The sequence below is a fragment of the Dipteris shenzhenensis genome, chromosome 7 (assembly GCF_047967505.1).
Source record: "Dipteris shenzhenensis isolate YYH24624 ecotype China chromosome 7, Dip_SZ_1.0, whole genome shotgun sequence".
Classification (NCBI taxonomy): Eukaryota; Viridiplantae; Streptophyta; class Polypodiopsida; order Gleicheniales; family Dipteridaceae; genus Dipteris; species Dipteris shenzhenensis.
The window spans coordinates 43,323,547-43,349,026 of record NC_141602.1 but is presented as its reverse complement, the minus strand read 5'-3'; the positions used below and the strand labels follow the sequence as shown (position 1 = coordinate 43,349,026).

At 47.0% G+C, this 25,480-nt stretch overlaps 1 protein-coding gene across 4 annotated transcripts in view; it reads left to right on the top strand.

Annotated features, from left to right (window-relative positions):
- Positions 1–25,480, top strand: part of LOC147900382 (kinesin-like protein FLA10) — a 211,085-nt gene that overhangs the window by 170,349 nt on the left and 15,256 nt on the right. For 3 of the 4 annotated variants that reach the window (XR_015541331.1, XR_015541330.1, XR_015541329.1), the window contains one exon: positions 23,156–23,249. The exons of the other annotated variant lie outside the window; for it this stretch is intronic. The gene's annotated coding sequence lies outside the window, so the exon portion shown is untranslated. The remainder of the gene's footprint in view (positions 1–23,155; positions 23,250–25,480) is intronic. 4 annotated transcript variants of the gene reach the window in all.

Sequence of the window (25,480 nt, the reverse complement as noted above, 5' to 3'; positions counted from 1 at the left end):
CCAATCGAGAGCAACCCCTGATCATACAGTTCCATGAAACTCAAGCACGACCTTCAGCTCTACGACGCATGTCAGTCCTTCGAGATCAGCCAGCGATCTCTATGGATGAGGACCTCACACTCACAGGTTGAGGAGAGGCGCTCTTTGCTGTAGCAGTGGGATCAGGCTTGAAAGAAGGGGAAGTGGACAGTGGTACGAGAGGGACGACTTCTTACATGCCCTCGTAGGGCACCTGTCCCTCCCCTACATAGGGAAGTGGGGTCTATGAGACTCAGATATCCAAGACCCTGTCCTGCACCACTTGAAACTGTAATGGTCGGAATCCTATACATGCCACGACATAGTCTTTTATACAGAGACACATCAGAGTCCAGAGCGCCCTCTTCCAATAGTTAGCGGATATACATGGGAGTCTACCTACAGAGATGAGACGAGGGGTACATGAGCAGTTCGAGGTTCACGTGGAGTTGCAATCCTTTTCAGATCCACACTTCTCGGGACCATTTCAATAGATCAGAGAGCTACACATTTCATATTTCTTTGGATCCAGATTCAACACATGGACAGCCGGGATCTGATTGTCGCAGTTTGCTACTTCCCCCCTGAGATCTCCCACTTTGCCAGAGATATCCAAGGTGATGATGAGACATCTCTATTTGTTGCTCTTTATTAGTCCATCATTGACTTCTCTAGCTACAAAGGAGGCAAATGGGTGGTTTATTGAGATGGGCAAGCAATGATTAGGGACTTCAAATTGAAACCCAAAAACTCTTAGTCTTAAACTGATGTTATAAAGGCCACCTTATGATAGTATTAGAATGTCGTTATGTTCTATAATAAATCGGGAGGAGCCGAGCTTGCCAGCCTGGTGCATTCCCCCAATTCTTTGGGTACCCAGATGTAGTTAGTCACTTTTTGGGGTTGTATTTTGTCTCATAGACCCGTGAGGTCTTCTACACACACGTTAATAGAACTCTCTCTCTCTCTCTCTCTCTCTCTCTCATATTCATCGCCTCCTTCTTGTCTCTACCGTAAATCTATCCCGACCTTGCTCTCTCACCATTTGCTCAAGCAAGCCTGTGTCACATTGTATTTCATTGCCTACAAGGGCCCGTCAGGTACCACTTCTTGACTTTAGAGATGATTCCACTCTACTGCTAGATATTGACCTTGAGGAGGCAGGTATGCTACGGGTTTTGGCTGACAGGCGAGGTCCATTCTCATGCCCTATTAGACCTCGGCAAGATACATGATCTCATTATCTGTAATGGTCTTGACAGATGGCCCGCTTTAGGTGGTTTCACATGCTTTTCACATGGGAGGGGCTCCAGTGTTGTTAATTACATCATGGGATCCCCTGTCTTCACATCTCGCATTACTGATTTCACGATAGTACCTCTCCCCTCAGAGGATGATCATACATACCTTTTCTTTAGCATCTCCACTCCCGTTCGCATAGCACCTTCCATCCCACTCAGTTCTTACTCCACCTACCACGATATATGCTGTGATCGGGATCACTCACCTTCTTACTCTGGCCGTCTATACATACTTCTCGCTTATACTGACTTCATACCAGAGGATCGTGCTGCCCTTGTCACCCGCTCACTACACGAGGTTGTGATTCACGCTTTTCCCCATACCACCCGCTCCACCGCCCACCACCCCCTGGAACCGTACCCTGTAAAAGTTGGTGCGATGATGAGTGTAAGGCTTTACGACGTCAACTCAGATTCGAAACCAAAAACAGTCTTCCGAGCGCACCAAATACGCTACGCAAATACTGTAGACTGGTACGGAGGAAGAAACTAGACTTCGTTCGTCGGAACGAGGAGGAGCTACTGAACATTTTGTTTAGTAATAACTCGAAGGACTTCTAGCGGAGATTTCTAGAAGGACGGTCCCCTGTGCCACTCACTGACACTCAGATCTGCTTTTATTATGCACGCACACTTTATTACATCCCAAATCAGCTAGTCCCTAATCTCTCATACATGCCTCGCTCCACATCCTGCACCCTCTTCACTAGAGGAGGGTAAAGGATGCCGTAATGAAACTTCATAATGGCCGAGCGAAGGATCATGAGGGGTTTTGGAGTTCATTGCATATGGGATTAACCTCCTAGCCCCGATCTTAGCAAAACTTTTTAATGAAGCTGTTTATTTGGGCTTTCCACACACTTGGACCATTAACACTATCTCACCCATCCACAAGGCAGGGGATCCCATGAGCCCGGAGAATTACAGGACCATTACGATTGGACATGTCATGTCGAAGATTTATGCAGCAGTACTTGACTCCGAGGTTAGCAGACTTGTAGAGTGTCGAGGACTTAAAGCAGCAGGACAGGCCGGATTCCGGCGTGATCATGGAACCATGGTCCACATTCTCACGCTCAGATGTATCATCGAGGAGGCGAGGTCACCGAAGAAGAGGGTTTATTATTACTTTGTGGATTTTCGCAAGGCATTTGACACGGTTCCGAGAGCTCGCCTCATACAGCACCTACAGGACTTGGGTTATGACTAGGAGATTATTTGGGCTGTCATGGCACTTTACGAGAGAGTTTCAGGCAGAGTTCGGGCAGGATCCGGGTGCACAGACAAGATCGTGAGCACCATCGGGATCAAACAAGGGTGTCCTTTGTCGCCTACCTTGTTTGGCCTCTACATTGACGAGCTTGAGACAGTGATGCAGACACAGGGGGATGTAGGTTGCTCTCTTGCAGGCACGCTGATCCAAATATTGCTCTACGCAGATGACGTGGCTCTCTTGTCTTCCTCAGCAGAGGGGCTGTAGAGACACCTAGACGGGCAGAGGGGCTGTAGAGACAGCTAGACGCACTACAGTCCTTTTGTGAGTCTCATGATTTGAAGGTCAACCTGGGTAAAACCAAGGTCATGATCTTCAATACATCTCGAGCCATCATGCGTTAGGAGCAGTTCACATTTGAGGGGTCACCTGTTGAGATAGTTTCATCATACACTTATCTTGGGGTTATCTTCTCCGGACCCAGCTTCAGTATGAGACCCGTGATGCAGGCACGCTTGAGCAGAGGGTATGCTTCACTTGGCTCGCACTTTCAAGATCCACGCATCAAGGGGTTGCTTTTTGACTCCTTGGTTCGCCCAGCAGGGATGTACGGCAGTCCTTGTTGGGGGCCAGACTTGTCGGATACAGAGTGGGCTCGTGTGGAACGGCTACAAGTTCTCATGTTATCACGGATGATTCGTAGTAAGTCATCTGTTCCTTACCAAATCATTTAGGCTGAGATTGGGTCAACCCCTTTACAACTAGATGATGCATTTCAGGTCATCACGTATTTGTACCGAGTTAGGGAATATGGGGATTACACCTCAGGGCATAGCAGGCTACCATGGATAGCTCTATCCTCTTCTGTGGCACTTGCAGCAGGAGGAGACCAAAGGTGCTGGTATGCACGTACAGAGGGATGGTTTGAGCGACTGGGGCTCCACATGGATAGACTACCTCCCTTCCAGTACAGCATGGATGCTCCATTTTCTCCCCTCTTATCATTTTACGTACACTTTCTAATCCTTCAGCTTTTCGTTGATTCACTAGCTAATCCAAAAATCACAGGCGTTGGCATCCCGAATATCCACCCAGCCTATCTCGTGTATCCCATGTACAAAAGATACATAATTCAATTTCTTTTCATGCATATCCACAAGCCCTCAGTTCCCTAGATGGTTCTTTCTGCCACATGTCATCATTTTAGACCTTTAACTTGGTACACCATTTACCCCTCTCCTGGGACACAATTAAAACATTTGCCCCTTGGCATTATTACACATTCAGGTGCACCTAGGCCTTAGCACTCAGAACCACCTAGTCGATGCCAATACACCCTCACCTAGGACCTTGGCAGTTACTTCCCTTGACCATTTTATTTATGCACATAAAATATTACAGAAGTCGGTCTTCTAAGGAAAAATGCCCACTGATCTTTCCGAGGTCATGCTATCTCAGCTAGAGCATAACATTCCTTTCCTCTTCAAGGATAGCGTCCTCGATGATGAAATCTGGGAACACTCTCCGTAACTGGTATACGGATTCCCAGGTAGCTTCCGATAGAGGTAGACCATGCCATGCAACCAGCACCGTGGGTATCTTCCGATTGCGCACTTGCATTGTTTCTCGGTCTAGGATTCTTGTTGGTTTGCGTCTTGCATTATCCTCTATCTCTTGAAACAAAACAACGCCTTCGATTAGTGAGTCACCAGTATGCAAAATTTTCTTTAAACGAGAAACATGAAACACTGGGTGCACCTTACACCCCGGTGGTAATTCTAATTTATAGGCTACCTTGCCTATTCTTTTTAGAATTAACCATGGCCCACAATATACAGTCAAAGACTTAGAGTGCGAAGGTACTCTGAGAAAAACTTTTTCTCCTTCCTTAAATTCTCTAGTGGATCGGTTCTCATCCGCATACACCTTAGCTCTATCCATAGCTTGGCGGATGTTAGCTCTCGCAAGCGCTAGCATCTCCCGCATCTGAACCACAAAGTTCGCGGCACTAGGCACTTTCTGAGGTATTCCAACTATAGTTGGATTCGCAGGCCTATAACCATAGTTCAGCTCAAACGGACTGAACCCTGTAGAGGAATGTTTTCTATCATTGTAGGCAAACTCCAACAATGGCAACCACTTGTTCCATGTATGTTGCCTCAATGACACATATGCTCTGAGCATATCCTCTAAAATCTGGTTGATTCTTTCTGTCTGACCATCCGTCTCTGGATGATCCTCACTACTCATTCCGAACTCAGTCCTTAGTTTCTCAAATACGGCAGTCCAAAAATGACCGGTAAATTTGACATCTCTGTCTGACACTATGGATCTGGGTAATCCATGCAGACGAAATATATGTCTAATAAACAAATCCGCCACTTGCGGGGCACTAACAGACTCTCTAGTTGGAATGAAGTGAGTCATCTTGGTAAGACGATCAACCACCACAAGGATAGAATCATAACCACCTTGTGTCGTAGGCAGCCCTACGATAAAGTCCATGGAAATGCTCTCCCACTTGCGTAGTGGTATCTCCAAGAGCTGTAAAAGGCCGGGTGGCTTCACCCGCTCTGCCTTACTTACCTGACACGAAAAACGTCGTGTCACATATTCATGAATATGCTTTTTCATCTTTGGCCAAAAGAAATCTCGCTTCACGAGATCATATGTCTTCTCGACTCCTGGCTGTCCCGCACATGGGCTATCATGGCATTGTCGAATGACTCTCTACCTGAGATCATTCTGATTAGGTACTACTACCTTGCCATTTCTTTTCAGCATATCATCCCTTATGGCATATCTTGCATACGTTTGGTCTTTTCTGGATGCCAGGTCATCATTTTCCCCGGGTTTTAACACATGAGCCTTAGGCCATAGACTCTGGACAAACTCGTCCACCTTTTGAGTTTCTCTAGTCTCGGCCATTAGAGCACTCTGCATAATGTGTGACAACGCATCAGCAACTTTATTATCTTTTCCTCTTCGGTATCGAATCGTCAAATTAAACTCCTGCATGAGTTCTGCCCACCTAGCTTGGCGGCCTCTCAAGTCAGGTTGTTTACAAAAATGTTTCAGAGTATCATGATCAACATCCACATAAAACTCTGATCCATATAAATAATGTCGCCATGTTTTCAAAGCATGGACAACAGCATACAACTCTAATTCATTAGTTGGCCAATTTCTTTGAGAGAGAGAAAGCTTCTTGCTTTCAAAGGCTACTGGCCTTCCCTCTTGGAGGAGAACTGCTCCTACCGCAATGCCACTTGCATCGGTTTCTAGGAACAACGGTTTTTGGGGATCAACTATTTTCAACACCGGTCCTGTGACCACAGCTTGTTTTATGGTGTTAAAACTTTCTTGTTGATTTTGTCTCCATAGAAAAGGTACTTTATTTGAGGTCAGATCAGTCAATGGCGATACCATTTTGGAATATCCTTTGATATGCCTTCGATAAAATTGGACAAATCCCAAGAATGATCGCAAAGTGGTCAGACTCTGAGGGATTGGCCAAGTCAGTATCGTAGTCACTTTCTTTGGATCCATTTTTACCCCCTCTGGAGTAATTATGAATCCTAAATATTCAAGTCTAACCATACGCAGTATATTTTTCTTCTTATTTACATAAAGACTGGCTTTCCTCAAAGTACTGAACACTATTCTTAAGTGTTCACGATGCTCAGTAATACTTTTACTGAATACCAGAATATCGTCAATAAAATGTACTACAAACTTTTCGATATACGGACATAGTAAATTGTTCATAAGCATGACGAATGTAGCGGGAGCATTGGTAAGTCCAAAGGGCATTACCAAAAACTCATAATGACCAAACCTGCTTCTAAAAGCGGTTTTATGCACATCCTCGGCTCTAATACGGATGTGATGGTAGCCACACTTAAGATCCATCTTATTGAAAATTACGGCCCCATGTAATGCATCTAGCAAATCATCAATCCGAGCCATCGGATATGTTGGGGTAAAGGCATTATGGCCACCCCAGTACAGTTAGTACACTTAAGTACAGTTAGTACTTTTATTGCTAAGTACACTAAGTACGGTGTACTTAGTGTTGTAACCTTATCCATTGATATAAAAGGTTGACTGTGTGCTTGGGGAGGTACACACATACTTCATTATCCCCACACTCTCGTGTCTACTGTGTGTGTCGGTGTGCTCTCTCTTTCTCTCTCACTCCCACCTCTCAGGATACCTGTGCTTAATAGTGATATTATTCAATGCTCTGTAATCTATACAGCGACGAAAACTATCATCTTTCTTCCTCTTTAATATCACTGGCGAAGCAAAAGGTGAAAAACTGGGTTGAATCTGCCTCAGCTTGAGGTATTCTTCCAGTTGTCTTCGCACCTCAGCTTCTTCTGTAAAGCTTAATCTATAGGGAGGTCGATTTACAGGGTCTCCCTTGGGATAAGCTCAATTTTATGTTGAACATTCCGCTCTGGAGGTAACCCATAAGGTAACTCATCCCTAAAACAATCAGAGAACTTCTCCGATATCTCTTTAGCCAACTCGGCCATTTCCCCATCTTGGGTAGCCTCAGTGCTAGTCGATGCATCATCAGTCGACTCTACCGATGCTATACACAAACATAGAAACTCTTTCAGAGTCTTCCGAATTTCCATGGCTGAAATCAATGGTCCTCGAGGTAAATCCCTTTCACCTCGCAAAACATATTCTACCTTGTTCATCTTGAACTGGTAAATATGGCTTTTTTTTTTCCAAGAAAAAGACTTCTATTAAGTAAGAGAAAAAACCCGCGAGAGCAAGCTCAAAGCGGAATACATCATGAAATCATAAGGATAGAAAAAACCCCCTCAGAGTGAGGTGGAAAACAACCAACGCTGAGGCTAAAAGTGCCGCCTCAACCCTGTAGTAGTCTCTGAGAAGAAAGGAGAATCCTTCCATTCCCTGAAGAAAGAAGCCCTCCTAGCTGACGCTGCACGGGAGTCTCCCTGCATACCCGTCCATACGGCCATCAAAGTATGTACGGTGTCTGTCCAGATACTAGCCAATGTGTGCGAGGGATGAACCTGAGTACCCTCCAAAGCCTCTGTGCATCTGGCTCTCCATATATGGCAGGATGCTATGCTCGCTAGAATCTCCCAAGAAGTATCCACAGAGGCATGTACAGCTGTAAAAGGAAGGTGTGGTACCACATCCAACGAACAGGACTCAATCCGATGACGTCGAACCGAAATGGCCTGAGAGGAGTCAACTCTCTCATAGAAAACCTGAGGTCTTGTAAGAGAAAGCCAAGCCACTGAGCCCCATGTCATAAAAAATGGGGAGTGGGCAAAGTGACTGAAAATCCTGGCTACCCCCATCCAAATCATCCTGGCCTGTCTACAATCCCATAAGCAATGCTGAATAGTCTCCGAAGCAGAAAGGCATCGAGGGTAAATATGCTTTTTCCAATCAATGGCTGGATTTTTTCAAAAATGCCAAGCCATGCCTAGGGCTATATCTCCGTGAGTAAGCCTGGTCAGTTCAAAGTCCAGCTTCTTAACATAGTCCTGAATTCGAAGTTCCAACTGGGTAACCCTTTGGTCCCATACTTCAGTTGAACTTCCGTCCGCCATCCTGACCGTATAAGCATAGTCAGACGGACTAGTTTTCAACTTGAGCCTCTTAATAAGCTTCGAGTTAATTACATTGTGCGTTGACGCTGAGTCGAACAACACAATCACATCATGATTGGCTACTTGCTCTTTTATTTTAATCATCTCGGGCTCATCAAAAACTGTATACCCCGTTGCTGCGGGCTTTGAAAGAATGTTATCAGGTGCACCGCTTACTAACTTAGTAATAGACACACTTAACAACACAGGTACTAACCTCTGAGAAGGTCCCGCCAATTGCGTCTGCATATGTTCTGCATTGGGACTCTCCTGCATTTCCGTGTCGCATTCAGATATTATCATATTGGCCGTGCGATGGTCTTTGTTTAGTGGACAATCTTTCCACTGATGTCGCTGAAGGCAGTCGAAGTACAATCCTTCTTTTCTAGCTTTTTCTTTTTGCGCAGGGGTCAACAAGGACTTTGACCAAGCCCGGGCTGCCATTGGAGTTACTTTTCTTTTCACCCCAACGGTGGTAGTTGTCTTTGCTTGTCCCTCAACCGGCTTCACCTGCTTGGTTTGGCCACTTGGCTGCGAGACACTTGTCTTTGAAGTCTATTTTCTCTGAAATCCCCCTTTTCTCGGGTACTCATGCTGAGTCCCTGCCTGCACAAATCCACTAGGTCTGCCTCTGGCATCCTCATAGTTCAGGGCTACTGCAATAGATTCATCTAATGTAGTCACATATTTAGCTCGAACTTCCATTTTAATCTTGTTGTTCAGTCCATAGATATAGTCTTTCAACTGAACCGACATAGGGAGAGGGTCTGTTATCTTCATAACACATTCTTTGAACTTGTCAGTGTACTCTGCCACCGACAAATTCCTCTGGCGAAGGTTTCTATAAGCATCCCAAGCTCGGGACTCTTCGTTAGGTGGAAGAAAGTGTTTCTTAAATTCAGCCTTAAACCCTTCCCAGGTGGCAGGGGCAACTTGATCTTTCTGTTGCTTAATCCACCATCTATCCGCTGCCTCAATAAACAAGTGAGTGGTCTCGCGGATTTTCTTTAGATCAGATCTGATTTCACAAATGGCGAAGGCTTCTTCCCACTTGTGTAACCAAACCTCGATCACATCAGAACTGCGCTCGGTTATCCGACCAGCGTACTTCTCCGGTCTATAGTTGGCAATATTAGGTACCTTGACCTTCGCACGTTCTGATGAGTGTATACTGGGCTCTGGTTCTGCTGGAGCTTTGCCCTTATCATTCCTAGATGGTCTAGCCGACAAGGCTTGCACCATTTCTCTTGAAGCTGCTGGTTCATGATCTGTTGTAAAGCATCTTCTAGTACAGAAATCCTACCCACCAGAGTAGGTGTTGTGTGATGGGACACTTCTTGCGTAGATCGCACTCTAGATTCCCTAGGATTTACCCTGGAATCTTGTCCTTCTGCCTCCATCACTTCGAATTTCCTTCTACTGTACAGGAATAAATAGACTGCAAACTAAAATGTTGTATAGAAAGGGAAAAAAATCATGCTCTTTGAAAGCTCAACGCAACGCAGATGTCTCGAATTTATCTCTTCTGCCAAAGCCTTTGCAAGCCTCGAAATTCTGTGCCACTCCTCCGTCTCTCAAACTTGGTAGATTTTATTTGAACCCAAGCAATTGACTGAATATCAGAAAGCTACTGTTCTGCAAGTAATCATATTCGAAGAACCTCGCCAGATATACGTTTCCCTAGCTAGAGCTGTGCACGTAACCGTACCCACGCTCACGGGCTATTTGCGTGACCACATCCAATTCAAAATGTGGCGAAAATGGGTTCCATCCCTCCAAGGTTTAGCTCAACAATGGACGTGGATTCATTCTGCACGCTGCCCATTTCCGCACGCAAGGCACAACTTCCGCAACACCTCACAAGGGATCAGGCGCATGGGGCTGGTCCCAAGCATCATCCAACAGAGAGAGATTGCCTATAAGCGGATTGTTTAGCTATCGGCAGGGACGTAACACAGGCGATAGCAGCCACTCTTTGCTCTCGTTGGAGACCCTTCTTCCTATCTCCAAAATTCGTCCTCTCAACTGACAACTGTTACTGTAGATGAACACGCCATCGTTCTCTATCTCAATCTCAAAATAAGCATTTCTGCGTGACTCGCGATACACGCTTCGGGGTTCCTATATTCTCCGTCCTTCCTCTGAATCGTCGAATCGGTTGTACTGCAACAGAAAGCTGAGAGCTTTGTCTGAGAGCCCACGCTAACTGCCCATCAGCCCATGGATACTTGCATACGCCAACAATGCCAGCCCTGCGCTTCCTTCATACACGACTCCTCTCTTTCACGTGCCACCATTCCCAGGCCCTACTGCTCGTCGTCACAGCCTTGATCGAGCAATTGATACGATCATTATCTAACTCTCTCTCTGCTTTTCGTCGACAGTTGGTCTCACGTTCTTTCCACGAAGTAATCCTTCGTCTGCACTCCCTTCGTCCAGCCTGAAAGCTAACCCGCTCTGATACCAAATTTTACGTACACTTTCTAATCCTTCAGCTTTTCGTTGATTCACTAGCTAATCCAAAATCACAAGCGTTGGCATCCTGAATATCCACCCAGCCTATCTCGTGGATCCCGTGTACAAAAGATACGTAATTCAATTTCTTTTCATGCGTATCCACAAGCCCTCAGTTCCCTAGATGGTTCCTTCTGCCACATTTCATTATTTTAGACCTTTAACTTGGTACACCATTTACCCGTCTCTTAGGGCACAATAAAACATTTGCCCCTTGGCATTATTACACATTTAGGTGCACCTAGGCCTTAGCACTCAAAACCACCTAGTCGATGCCAATACATCCTCACCTAGGACCTTGGCAGCTACTTCCCTTGACCATTTTATTTGCGCACATAAAATATTACAGAAGTCGATCTTCTAAGGGAAAATGCCCACCGATCTTTCCGAGGTCATGCTATCTCAGCTAGAGCATAACATATCACATGAGATCAACCAAGTTATCCGTGAGGATCTACTGCAGCTACACACATTTCGGATTTGGTTGGGACCGAGTGAACTTTCATTGAAGCTTAGCTTCTACAGAGATCACTTCTTACATATCACAGTGGAGGGTTTCATTCACCCACCAGGATACACGCAAATTCACCTACCCCTCGCTGAGGATCTCTCTTGGGCAGTTCGGTGTCTCTTTACACAAACTTCGCATCGAGAGCGGCAAAGTAGAGCGACTACCCAGGGAGAAGCGCATATGCACACTGTGTGACATGCAGGAGGTTGAGACAGAGGAGCATTTCATCTTCAGGTGTCCTGTGTACTATGAAATCCGAGGGCATTTCCACTGCCTCTTCAGGGATAGTTATGGGATTTTGGCTCGTTTCCTCTTCTACCCAAACCAATGGTGTTTGGCAGGTTTCATTCATAGGGCACTTAGACACCGCGAGAGGATATTATGAGCACGGAGACAGGACCAGACTTCTTCCTCGGTTTATCCCTCTCAGAGCTCTATCACGGAATTCTTTCAGCTAGATTACATGGATCCCCACGAGTCGAGGCCTCGACATGACCGTGAGCCAGAGCCTGTGACCCGACAGCTCAGACAGATCATCGACACACAAATCACACTTGGAGACATCCCCTCCTTGTTTAGAGTCGAAGCCCGACCGACGGGGGTCACAGTAGCCCTGGTCAGACACAGAGCTACGACCAGGAGACGTGCCAGGACCGCACCTCTGAGTTGTGGACATCACTCTATTGTCGACTTCATGCCTCGACTGCCTCATCCATCCTGATATCTTGCTGCTGCCGATGATGATGTTGAGATAGATATATAGTCGACCATCGACATGACTATGTTGTACTTAGGACTTAGTACTGCCATTCTGCACTTTTTCATTTTGCATTGGTATGGATGCTCGTTTAGTAGCTCCACTACCACAGCTTGTTGTATCAGGATTTTCACAGTCTCATAGATCCATCGGTCTTTTGAAGACTTTAATAAATTTTCTTTCTTTTCTTTCTTTCTTTCTTTCTCTTAGTACTCCACATAAAGGTTATGATTGGTCGTGACTCATTGCTCGTGGCACATGATCATCTCTCTCTCTTAGTAGTGCACACAAAGGTTAACCGGACCATTATGATTGGCATGTCATGTCCAAGCCTTATGCATAGGTATTCGACATAGAGATCAGCCAGGTTGCAAAGATGCAGGGACTTACGACTAAGAGACCGGTTGGATCTTGCCATGATCATGGGACGCTAGATCGCATGCTCCAAATGGATTTTTACTTCAGCACACCTTAAATCTCCTTCCTCTCCTCTTATGGTTGCTATTCTAAAAGCTTGGAATTGCTTTAGAAATACTCTTCAGAGCGTTACATTTATCAAGGGTGTGGCCTGCTTGCTAGTCCATCCATCAAACGCAAGAGTGCACCCATATATAGGAATAAAGTCCAATATCTTTTTTTTCAAGCAATCCGCCACAGTTTGTTTGACTCTATCAAGATGATCGGTACGCATTTTATTATAATCTGGCAAAATAAATCCTGGTCTAGCACATGATTTCAAGGCATTACAAAACGTGTCATCTCTCATGACATTGAATGGTATACCATTTTTAACAAATGCTTTTGTCTTAAGTGCTCTTCATGCACTTGTTGTCGAAGAAATCCATCCTCCATAGAAGATTGTTCTCCCTTTTTTCTCTTCTTTATCTGACAGACATTAGTCGCATCAAAACTCACCTGCGACCCGCTTGCTAGCATATCTACATCACCTTCATGTATGGATACACTCCTCGCATTTATTGGTGCTTCTCCTTCAACCGTCTCATCAACCTCAATGCTCACATCTTGTTGATTTGCACAATTTCTTATTAGGGTCGGATTAACCACTTTCTTCACTTTCTCTAAATACGATTTGCATAACGGAAGAACATCAGACGGAGTGCATGTGCAAGCTCCAACGTCACTGCCTATTCCGAGAAAATGTTGCTTGATGCGAGTAGAACCACCTGTGAATTTGTGTCCACAATATTTACACTGCAAGAAAGAGACCGAGGCATGTACTTTCCGTATCTCCGTCACGTATGATCAAATCTTGCCGTGCACCATGCTTTTGAAGTTGCCAAAAACAAAATGCAAAAAAAACTAATTTGAGTATCCAACCTCTCTCTGGAAGAGATTGATAGGCAGACTGTCATGTGGAATGATAGCATTTGTGACGAGCATGGCAGACTAGCAGACTACTTGGCCAGTCTCGCTATATGCAGTGGTCCAGATGGGAGAGCGGCCCTGCTTCCTTTGTAGGTTCCTAGAAAGCTTTCAAGGAGATTCCATAGGATCGTTAACAGTAATTAGTATACCACCTCAGAGGAAGTGCATGGAGGATTCAACAGATAGATCCAGCCCTACATGAGGATTGGGTGGATACAGATCATATGTCGGTTGTTTGTGCTACTTGGATGGGGGCTTTTTCGAGAGCCGGCATCCCACCTTAGGTCATAGCCTTTCGAGCAGCACATGAGTATGCCTTGTTCTTTGATGTTTAGCTAGATGGCAGGCTGTCTAGATCTTCAGATAATACTCTCTTGGGCATTTCCTTTCAGTCTGTTAGAATTGTAGGGTTTGTGGAGCATAGTAGGATTCAGAGTGGCACCTAGATTTGAACCCTTGTCTTACTCTCTTGGGATATTGAAGGATTTGGCTTTATGGAGGGGTCTCCATCAAGTTTTTGCAGTGGGACCCAGGAGAGTGGGAATTGATTGATGTAGGGAACCATGAGAAGAGTCTCCCCTTATTTTGTTATATTGTAAGCAATGCCGGGAAGTTTCAGATCAGTTCTAGAGGCTAGAAGCCTTCTAGAGCCCCTGATTGGAAGAACTTTCATGTTTTTGCTGACTTGCAGAGAGTCTCCTCCAAAAGACTCTGTAAATCCCTTAGGGAATTGAGAAATCACTCTTTTCTTTTGGCTATCTATTCATGGAGGGGTTACAGTGAGCTTATGGAGGTCCATAGATTCAACTTGTCCTCGTTGCAGGTCTGTTGAGGGGTCAATTCATCATTGTTTATGGGACTGCAGACAGGTGAGGTTTATTTGTAAAGGGATTGCTAGGATCTTCAGCACTTTTGCTCCTTCTCGGTTTGATATGACCTAGGGTTCAATGGCTTGGCTCTCCCTTTTGGGCCCTCAGGTCTTGTTTGAGAGGTAGGACTCTTCTTGGGCTATCTGGGTTTAACGACACTTAGCTCCATATTGCTCTCTGGGTGAGTTCCCTTCTCCCCCTTCAAACAGGTGCATGCTCATGTGGATATCTCTTGGGAGATAGTGACGACTATTGCAGTGTGGCATATCTAGAGAGCCAGATGCACAGAGGCTTTGGATGGAGCTCAGGTCCATCGATCTCACACCATGGCTAGTATTTGGACTGATACCATACATACTTTGATGGCCAATTGGGCGACCATGCAAGGTTCTTACCAGGCAGCCTCCTCTAGGAGGGATATCTTTCTCAAAGAATGGAGGGGTTCTCCCTTCTTCTTAGAGTCTATAGTAGTGTGAGGTGGCACTTCCAGCCTCCTCCCTGGTTTCTTTCTAGTTTGTATTGAGTTTTTCTATTGACCCGTTTTGGATTACCTTTTTTGTTCATGTCATGCATGATGTATTTCCGCTTTGAGCTAGCTTTTGCGGGTTTTTGAAATACTTAATAGAATTCTTTTTTCATGAAATAAAAAATCCATCTCTTGTTTGATCTTCACTCCAGTATCTACTTAGGTTTAAGATCATTGCTATTTTCATTTACTTTGGAAAGGATTGCTTGCTAGATGCCATAGGCAACAAGTCTCACCCACATTAAGGATGAGGTGTAGTCCTGGTTTGGATAGACTAAACTTTTACCGACATGCCCAACATAGGTAGAATCTTTTTGGTTTAGAGTGGATGGAGACCATCTTATACTTACTACTACTATTGGTCCTTATTGTCTATGACTACTTGGTTGACTGCTTCTAACACAAATTTGTTGACATGGGCTCATGGATTTGGTGGGATGGACGTGATGCTCCTATTGAGGTGTCGGACGAATTGCGACTACTAATTATGGAAACCACTCATCAAGGCCAACCGTTCAGAATCTGTCATAGGCTTCCATCTCTAGGAGGGATGCCTCCCCATGAGTTGGACAATAGGGAGTTGGAACTTGCATTACGTGACTGTTCACATCAGCTCCACAACAACTGGTACTGAGACGAGAACTACAAAGCGCACTTGTTGGATGCTCAGTGGATATTTTGCTATTGCGAGAGCGCATGTGTTCGGCCTCAGACAGTATGAGAGGCAGTCACTTGCTCTTGGCCAGCGGTGCTGTGATTTGATTCCTGCAGACCGGGAGGGGGGGTGGGCGGGGTGGCGGGGGGGGGCGGGGGGGAGCATTCTATTAGACAGGCCCTTGCCTCGGATGTCTATGATTAATGTAACAATGCCCATGGGAAGATGGCCTATGATGTGGATTTGGCCTTCTTGGAGAGCACCATGTGGAGACTCAGTTTTTGGAACAGTGGGTATGTGAGATTTTAGTGTTGCACACTAGCAGGCTGTAAGCTATCAGGTCCAGCCAGATTTTTTTCCCTGGTCAGATTGGTGAGCTCTTTTTGCTTTCTTGCTCAGTGCAGCAAGACTGCCTTCTTGCCCTCTTCTTATTTTGATTCATTGAAAAGGTCTTAGGTTATATTTTTTAAACGTAGTGGCTTTGCGCAGAAAAGTAGTGCTAGTTATATTGCTTGAAAACGAGAGTACAAGAGGGCCTAAAGGCCAGCGGGCTGCAATCGCAAAACGGATACAGCCCGAGGTAGCAAAATACTAATTACAAGCCTCTCAGGGCATAATCATCGGAGTGTGGACAAACAGCCACGGTGGGGGGGAGTAATGCCACTGAAGACTCTGAGCAGAGTGCTGGAAGAACAGCTCTCGATGGTCCCAGTCGCGAAGGAAGCGCCATCTCTTCTCCTTCCCTGCCTGGGACTCCCCCTGAATCTGATCCCACTGACCCTTGAGCGTGTGAATGATCGTGCTCCAAATGTCCGCGCTAGGGTCTGGGTAGCCAAAGAAGTCTGATCTCCTAAGGTCTGCGTGCATCTGGAAGTCCAGATATGCCAGCCTGCAATACTCTCTATGATCTCCCAAACTGGGTGCCGAGTCATCGCTCCTGCATCTGTCTCTGTCAGATGCCAAGGGAAGCTGTCCATGTATGCCCGGGTGGCCTGCGTGATGAAGAAAACTGGATCCTGCCTAGAGAACTCATAAGCCAAGTGATGTCCCATCTCGGTGCTCATAAGCCAAGTGATGTCCCATCTCGGTGCTGCACTAGCAAACGGCTCCCCAAGTGACCGGTCCTAGCTCGGGTGCAGCCCTCGCTAAGATCCCCATGACTCCCTTCGACACTGTCTGAGCATGTGAGCAGCTCCAAAGGCAGTGCTTCAGGGACGACTCCTCTTGAAAACACATCTGGCAGTGCCCCTCCTGCCCCATCTGCCTCAGCCAGCTGCCAACTGGTAGCCCCTTGTGGGCCACCATCCACAGAAAGTAAGAGATCTTCCTCGGCCGCCAGCTTGCCCAAAGAGTCTTCCAGAATGTGCAAAGAAAGACCAGAGATATCCCTTGGGCATACCAACTATGTGCCTGTGTGGGTAGCCCGCGCTGGAGAGCCCCAAGAGCACGCCTACCAGTACGCGCACTATAAGAGAAGAAGGGGGTAGGGTTCTCTGAGGTCTCCAATGGTGGCCAGCGCCACTCCCCTGGGCCCCACTCCACCTCTGTCAAGGAACGGCCCTCCCAGATCCAGAGTCTCCAGTCCTGGTCCTGCATAATCAGGGGGTTTATATGCCACATTTTCCCTTGCAGCCCTATGATGCGAAGGCGCTGCCAGGGAAGCTGGGGGTCGATCACGGCCTCTCTGCTCTAGAGACGGCTATCATCAGCAACAGAGAAGAAGTGAATCGAGGAGTCCGAGAAAAGGCCTGCAACCACCAAAGGAATGCCACGGGGTGTGAACTGCCCTAGCCACCTCTCATCTCCCGGTAGAGCTGTCTGGTGATCATGGGAATCCTCCAACCTATAGGAATAGCAGCATCAATCTCCGCTCGTCGAGCCTGGATCCCACGTGCTGTACCTACTGCTGCTGCCAACTCGCCTGGGCTCAGCTGGCTGTAGACGTCCCTCCAAACCTGGAGCGAGCGTGCGGGCTTACGCGCCCAGAGCGCCCAAGGGATATGGGATCTCTCTCCAAGCTGGCGGCCTGTATCATCTGTCACCTGGTTGCTCCAAAATGGTTGTCAAGAATATGTTCTACATGTACAATTAAACACTTCTGTACAAAATTTTACTTTATTGAATACAATACCTTTGTTTATGGAGTCTGTGTTATCTCAATTTTCAAATTTTCAATGTCTTTGCATTTTATTGAGCTCTCTCTTCTTTTGAGCACCTGTAAAAAAGCAATATGAATCAATAGGGTAAAGTAAACTAATAGCAGTGCTTAATGAGACTAGGATAAATCAGATGGTGTACCTTTTTATTGTTGTAGATAAATAAAAAGTCGTTTGAAATAGAACTTTCCGTCTCAAACAGAATGTCATTGCACAATTGAGCTAGGGAGCAACATTCTCTTAATGAGATATTGACTAGCACATCACCATTCTCAACAACATCAATATCAAGAAGTTTATTTTCTGCACCAATAGAATCGTCATCTTGATCCATTGGGACTAGTTTTGTGCCTAGCATTCGACTGCGCTTATAATAAAAAGAAAAAATAAAATTTTGTGATGCAACCATGTACTTCAATTGCATAGAAGGTTGGATAATCTCACAAAACACTGAACTACATGTCTGTCTATCTCCTCTCGGCAGCTAGGGGGAACCTGGGAGAGGCTGTATCGCAACTTCTTCCAGACCGAGACGAGGCTACGGAGGAAGGGGGAACGGGGCTGAGTCAGTGGGGCAGAAGTGAAAATCCACCGGATAGACGGCTGCCAATCACCCCCTCTCTGGGGGGTACACGCGCTGAGACTATGCTGAAGCAAGAGCTTCCACGTCTGCCCTCCTAGGGTCAGATGACTAACTTGCCAAGTAATGCCTGACTCTGCAGTTCTGGATCTATGATGCCCAGGCCACCCTCTGTTTGGGGGAGAATGACCGTCTGCCAGGCGACCCGGGCTTTGGTGGTGCCGGAACCATATGAGCCAAACCAAAGGAAGTTTTGCACCAGTCTCCTCAGCTGGGCTACACACGATCTCGAGAAACACCAGCAAGAGGCCACGTACCAAGCGGTGGCAAGAAGGACCTGGTTGACCATAAGGGCCCTACCTGCCAAGGATAGCCAAGCCGTGCTCCAGAAGGCTAGCTTCTATCGTATGGAGACTAGGACCGGTAAGAACTGCTGAGCCGGCGTGATATCCAGGCCTACCTGGAATCCCAGGTAACGTGTCGTCTGTACTCTAGGGATCCAGCGAAATCCCAGGAAAATACCCCACTGTGAGCTGGCTTCCGGATCCGTAAGAAAACCAACGGACTTATGCCGGTTGATTTTCGCCCCAGCGGCTAGGCAAAAAATCTCTAAGGACGGTCTCACTCGCTCCAGTGACTCGATATCATCCTGCACATACAGGGCTGTGTCGTCTGCATACTCGGAGTCCAGAAGTTCCGCCTCGTCCCGAATAGGGAGGCGCATCCCTCGAAGACCAGTGGTACGGGCTCGTAGGAAGTGAGTCATGGCCTCTGCAAAAAATAGGAAGAGGTAGGGCGCAAGCGGGTAGCCCTGACGCACCGAGCGCTCGAGGGTGAATCTCTCCCCCATCCTGCCATTGATGATAACTCGGCTGGAGGCCGAGCTGTAGAGGCTAGCAATACCTCTGATCCACTCGTCCGGGGCATGGTCAGAGAGGGTCGTCCCTAGAACCACTCCTGACTCTCCACCTCTGCCTAGCGCCCAATCGCTGACATAGAAACGTCCAACCGCTCCAGAAGTCTGCCTCCCTCCCTCCTGTAACCCCAAGAGAAGTCCAGACTCCCTGTCCATCTGCAAAAGGAAGGCTCCCTCCAGCTGTCCCGACCTCCCACAGTGAACAAGAAGGAGTCCCAATCTGCCTGCTCCGCCTGAGCTATACCGAGGATCTCTCGGCCCCGTCCGTGCTGATCCTCTAAGGTCTCAAGGTTATTGAAGTCCCCTCCTACAATCGAATAATCCATCTCTGGCAATAAGCCTGTCAAAGAGCTCCAAAAAGCGGCTCTTCGTCTGAGGTCGGGGCATAGATATTGAGGATCCCGATGCGGGATCCCTCAATATTCAAGCCCACCCAAAGCGCTCGTCTTGGAATCAGGGTTCCAAAACCACACACATGCTGAACTAGAGAGGCGTCGATGGAGGTACAGACACGCCCGCTCCTCCCCTGCTCGCCAATCGAAGTAGGTGTGGGAGCGTCCTGTGAGGACCTTTCCACAAATACTGGTCTTAGAAGCCGAAAGCTTATGTTCCTGCAATAGGAGCACATCTACCCTTTCCACCAAGGCTGGCTGGAGCTCCTGTCTGAGCACCATCTTCCTGGGGCCGCGGGTTCCTGATGAGTGGAACCTGTTGACGTTCCAAGAGATAATGCGTATACTCATGAAGAGGGGAGATGGGCCACAAACAGCTGTCTGCTTGCGATCGATGTCGAGGTGGTCGGAGGATGTCCAGTGTGCAGTCGAAGGTGCTTCTGTGAGGGTTTCGAAGGAGAGGCCGGATCATCGGACCCATCCTCTAAAACCTTCAACAGAGGGGAGAGGCCCTTCGTCCCATGGTGGTAAGCTCTCTCTAACCAACTCGACGCATTTGTCAGGGAAATACTGTAGAAGCCCGCTACCTCTGAGGTCCTCCACGGGCAGAGCCCTTCCACGTAGACCCACTCCAGAGGCAGTCGAATAATGACCAAAAGGCGGAATCGTTTGGCGCTGTGGCGCCATCGTAGACGAACGTCACCCTCCTTCCACTGCTGCTGAAGAAGCTCCGCTGCTCTGCTACCGATCCAGTCCTGCCCCTGCTCCTGGAGGCTGGGACTGATCTCGAATCGTCTCCCAAACGTTTTTATTCGTCCATTGCTCATTCCTGTCATTGGTGATAGTGAAGGAATAGCTAGGACCATCGTGGGGGGCAAGGACACCTTACCCTCTGCCCCCTTTCGGAGGAAGAAGATGCTGATGTCTAGGCATGCAGGGAAGGAGCCAATACCCGCTGCATCCAAATAATCCCAAGGTCCTGCTCGGTAAAACTCCAAAGGTAGAGCTCTAGGAGCAGCCCTTGGGTGTGGGGACGAGGATGAGGAGTCTGAACCAGAGAGAGGGGTGTTGGCTGTTGAACAAGCTGGAGTGGTATTGGCCATCTACGGGGAAGGGCCTCTCCCCTCCACCGGGCCAGGAGGGATAGGCGCGAGGGAGGTCTGTGCTAGCTTCGGGGCTGCAGGTGGCGCGGGCGGAGGGGGGGTTCCCTCGGGATCATGCTCGAGGGAGAGGGGGGGTTGAAACCAACGGTGCTGGGGGGGATCCTGGAGGGGGGGGAAGGTAGGGGGACTGAGGAGGAGGGGGGAGGGGGGGGGTGGGGTGAAGGATGAGGGGGAGGCTGGCTGATCTTCTCCTTCCCCTTACCGGGCTGCTGCTGATTGGTGACCACAGGGGGCTCTTGCTGTAGATGGGAAGGCTTTTTTGGTCCTGTTTTGTTTCCTTTCCGTTTTCTTTTGACCTCAGTCCAGCCTTCCCCTTCGGGAGGGGGTGTCGATGCCTGGCGGGGGGGATCCTAAGTTGCCTGGATGGGGGCCTTCTGAGGTTCTGTCCTCGTGAAGCGAGGGCAGGAGCACGCCTGGTGCCCGAAGCCGTGGCATCTCAGACACTGATCTGGGCGACCAGTGACCATAATGCGTTGCATCACCACACCTGAGTCTGTCTCAATCTCTAACTCCGAGGGGATACTCTGCAGATCTAGGACTGCCACTTTGACACGTGGCACCCCTTGGGCTGCTGCCGCATCAACGAAGGTGTCCTGCATGAGCCATCCAAAGTGCGCCCCCAGGTCCTTGATGATCGGGTGAAGCTTGGTTGCGAGGCCTGGGAAAATGAGGGTAACTGGATGGCGAGGAATGCGGAAGCGGGCATCGAAGTCCGCTACATTGAAACCCCTATACCATGGGACCATAAGGATGATCTTCCGACCCACAGAAGTAGGGGACCGTCTGACCATATCGCTCGCAGCCTGTGCTGAGGAGAGCTTGAGCCAGAAGATACCACGTCCCATGAGTGCAACCTCCTCAATGTGGCTGTCCTCAAGGTAGAGGGTGGACTGCAACCAGTCCCTAATGTCTGCTCGTGAAGGGGCGTAGCCAATGACTCTCCCATAAACAGATGTCTGGGAGAAGTCCGTGGCGGCCTACTTCACCAAGGAGACCTGATGCTCTGTCACTGTTATGCAGTAGGCTGATGGAGGGGGGGAGGTCCGTCTGGGCCACCAGTTCCGGCGCCATTACCGCACCAACAAACTGTGAACGCTCCAAAAGGCGGGGGAATGAAAGGAAATGGCAGAGACGAAGGAGGGGGGAGTGGTACGGAGGCAGGGGAGGAAAGAGGGAGGGATGGAGAGGTATAGTCCTTACTACTTTGGAGGAGCAGCTTACTTGGGGGGAGGATCTTGGCTAGATCTCGAGGTCAGACAGCGAGATATTTGGGATGCTGGGTAGGTGTGGGATTCAACCAAGCGCCATATTGTATCGGTACTCGAGTGTGCATTGTAACCTCCTTTGTTGGAGCTCCATCAAGCTGTCCTTGTCAAGAAGAGGCTCAGTGGTGAACGAGGTTCTCTCCATACTAATTGTTTGGGCATTGAGTTTTGGCAAACCAAAGATTGTGTATGCATGCCTCAAACCTATGCTATAAGTTTCTTGTGGAAATTTAAGATGGAAGATAGTAAACCCATAACACTTCACTTGAGAAAGTTATCAAGCTCGGTAAGCATGACACTGCTGAAAAGTTTGATGGTACTCTTTAAAGACAGTTGGTGGGCAGCCTCATCTATTCGTGTTCTGCAAGGCTAGGCATTTTGCCTAAGACAAGGTTGCCATATCGATTTATGCAGTGCCCTACAATCACACATTGAAATGCAGCCAAAAAGATTCTTAAATGTCTACATGGTACACCCACCTTTGGGATCATCTAGAAGCTCTAATGCCTCCAGCATCTTGCAAGTGATGCTACTATAAAATTTGGATCAGAAGGCCAATATCCCATCACAAAACGACCATATCCACTGTTTTATGTCAAACTCATGTTTGAAATCTGTTCAGGAAGTCTTCTTTCAATGTCTATTTCATGAAGTGGCCATCTTTGTACTGGTCAAACCACTCGATGGCTTCGTCTATAAACATGGTGGGGAAGCAAGTGGGAGACATGATTTTCACCCTCAAATTTGACCTTTATATTTGGTCCTCTCATTTTGCGAGTTGGATTCATTAGTGGAGATTGGGGTGGATTTCTAACAGATCCATCCTCATGGAGAGTTTCACTCTTACCCTTGTAAATTCAGTGGATTCTACTTTCCAATCCTTCGTGAGTTTCCTTGGAAGAGAAATCCTTCACTCTTTTGGTCCTGGTATCCCCCATTTCTCATTTCCTCTATTTGGGGATGTTCCGGCACCCTGGCTTTGTGATCTTGATAAGTCTCACCTATACCTTTATTCTGTTTTGGGTGCTGAATTATATTCCTTTTTTTCTAGTTCTTTGCATTTACTGAAGTATGGGCAGCTTTGAGACCCGTTTCATCTTTGTGGATGAATTAACAACAAATCAATTTTCACAATGCATGAAAGTGTTTAAGATCTTGTTGCTTCTTTGTATGTATACTGTTATGTTCTGCTTTTCTTTGGGAGTGGAAGTCATTTATCAATCCGTTTTGTACCTTGCTATTCGTTCTACAAATGTTATAGCTATTTCAAGCCTTTTCCGGGACTTTGTAGGGTGCTTTGCAGCATGCAAGTGTGCAACGAGAAGAAAAGATTCCTATCATAGAAGAGATTGAGAACCTTCCCAAAAGAAGCTATTCGTTCTCAAGTATGCAACCGCTTCACACATACTCTGAAGGCTCTTTAAAGGATAAAAGTATGGATTTCAATAGTATAGGAAGAGGGAGGAGTGAGGAAATGGGCCGTCACAAAATCCACATCAATATGGTAGGAAAACAAGGAGGTCTTTCAGGTACGTACAGGGGCTTAGATTCAAACAAAATTAGAGTATTGCAGCCTTTCAGTCGTCGAAATAGAATCTGTGTTGACCATCTCAGTCCGAGAGTGAAAACCAAGCCTTTATTAAGAAGTACATCTGGCAAAGGTGGTACAAGAAATGCTGGATTTCAGGGGAGCATTACTGTCAATCAGAATGCACTGTTGCGCCTGCTGGACATTAATGTCTCAGAGAACAAGGGATCAAGTATTGACAATAAATAACTCTCCTGTTGTGAGTTTGAAGCCATTTTTAAGCAGCTTCAATCACCATTGGTCAGCTCAAAGGCCTGGAAGGATGTTGCGGGCAACATAATTTTGTTTCAGAGGGTGGAAGGTCTGTGATACCCATCTTTGAAAAGTGAGAACCCTCTTTTTTTATGTAAATCATTGAATAATTTTTTATACTATTTAATTTCTGCAAAGGACAATACAGGGAGTTTCCCGTTGACTCATTTTTCTAAGCTTTCAAGAGTTTCTTAGATTCTGAACTCAGTACTCAATGTAGACTTGCAACAGATATGTCCGGAATGTAAATCGTAAAGTAATATTTTCACTTGGAACGTTTATGGCAGTAAGCTATCTGGCAGCTGGAGGATGAGAAATACTAGCGGCCCAGGCACCTCAATATAAGTCAGCAGAATACACCATAAACAAAAATGGTTGTGAGTGTATTTTTAAAGACTTTTCCAACTCATGGAAAACAACAGAGGCACAGTTGTGTCATCTGTTTAATCTCTAATGAGTTTGTCAGAATTCTAGTTGGGGATCTATAACAAGAAAGTAATCCAGTCTATCGGCATCCGTTCCTGATCCCTTCTTTTTTCTCAGACATTGAATCCCAGGATGATTCTCTTTCCTCTTAGCCTTCTTCTTCCAAACTCTGTTGTGTCTCCTTCCTTACGTGCTTATCCTTTTGTCTCATCCCACCACCACGTCCCTGGCTTACTGATATCACATGTGATCCACCAATCTTGACCCATCATTGATCTCGCTTTTCTTGTGGTGTGCCAGTCATGCTAGGCTTTCCTTCTCCATTGGATAACCTCTTGTGCTTCTGTTGTCCCCAAATCCTCTCCTTCTCCTTTTAGTTTACATCCCTCCTTCCTTTCTTCCTCTTTTTTTTTTGTGGGTTTTTAATACTTGTCCCATCTCTTTTCCCTTCTTTGAGAATGGTGTCATATTTCCTCTAAGCTGAGGAATTGGAGTACCATTTCTCTGATCTATGCAAAAACTGAGATGGACAATTGCAGAGGAGTTGGTGATCACTCGCAGCCCTCTATGATTTTCTTGCAAAACTGAAAGAGCGCGCGCTCAAAAAATCGGAGGCATGTGTCTCGACTTGCCTCTATACTCAGATCCCTTCTCCACTAGTGTCTTCTGCCACCCCTCCTCTATTCCCTTTTCTTCTTGCATCCCTCCACCACAGCCCTCCATTGGCTTGTTCTCAAAACTCTCAGCTATTCTTGAGGGATTTCCAGAGCCTTCTCGAAAATGATTTCTGAATCTGCAAGGTGGTTTGAAAGCTCCCAATAGTGAGCTGGGGGAAGTCTCCAATCTCTGGCAAGAATCTGAAACTACTTACTGTGAACATTGAACAAACCTGTGGGGACACTCCAAAAACGCCAAAGCGTCTGAATACCAATTGGGATAGCCATCAGACGAGGGTCTACGTACAAGCTAGAAAAAAAAATGACGCTGCTCTCTGACTGGCTCCAAGTGTGCATCAAAACTACATCAGAATCAGATCTAACCAATCTGCCTCTAGATTGGACATTGAAGATCAAAGTGTCCTCCCCTCTGGCCCACAAGAGACCCATGACATGAAGAGGGACGCCTGTTCTTGAAAAAGCGTCCATCCTCTTGATGGGTCTATGCTGTCACCTCTAGAGGCCCACTCTAGAGGGATATCTGCATCTATTTGGGCAATCCTCCTAGGTGACTAGTCAACCAAAGTGTGTGTTTTTAAGAAAGGTCCTTGAAAACCTTCCAACAGTCCACACATGAAGCAGGACCTCTCCCCCATGTAGACCATTGCAAACACCTTGAGGCACCAAGAGGTCT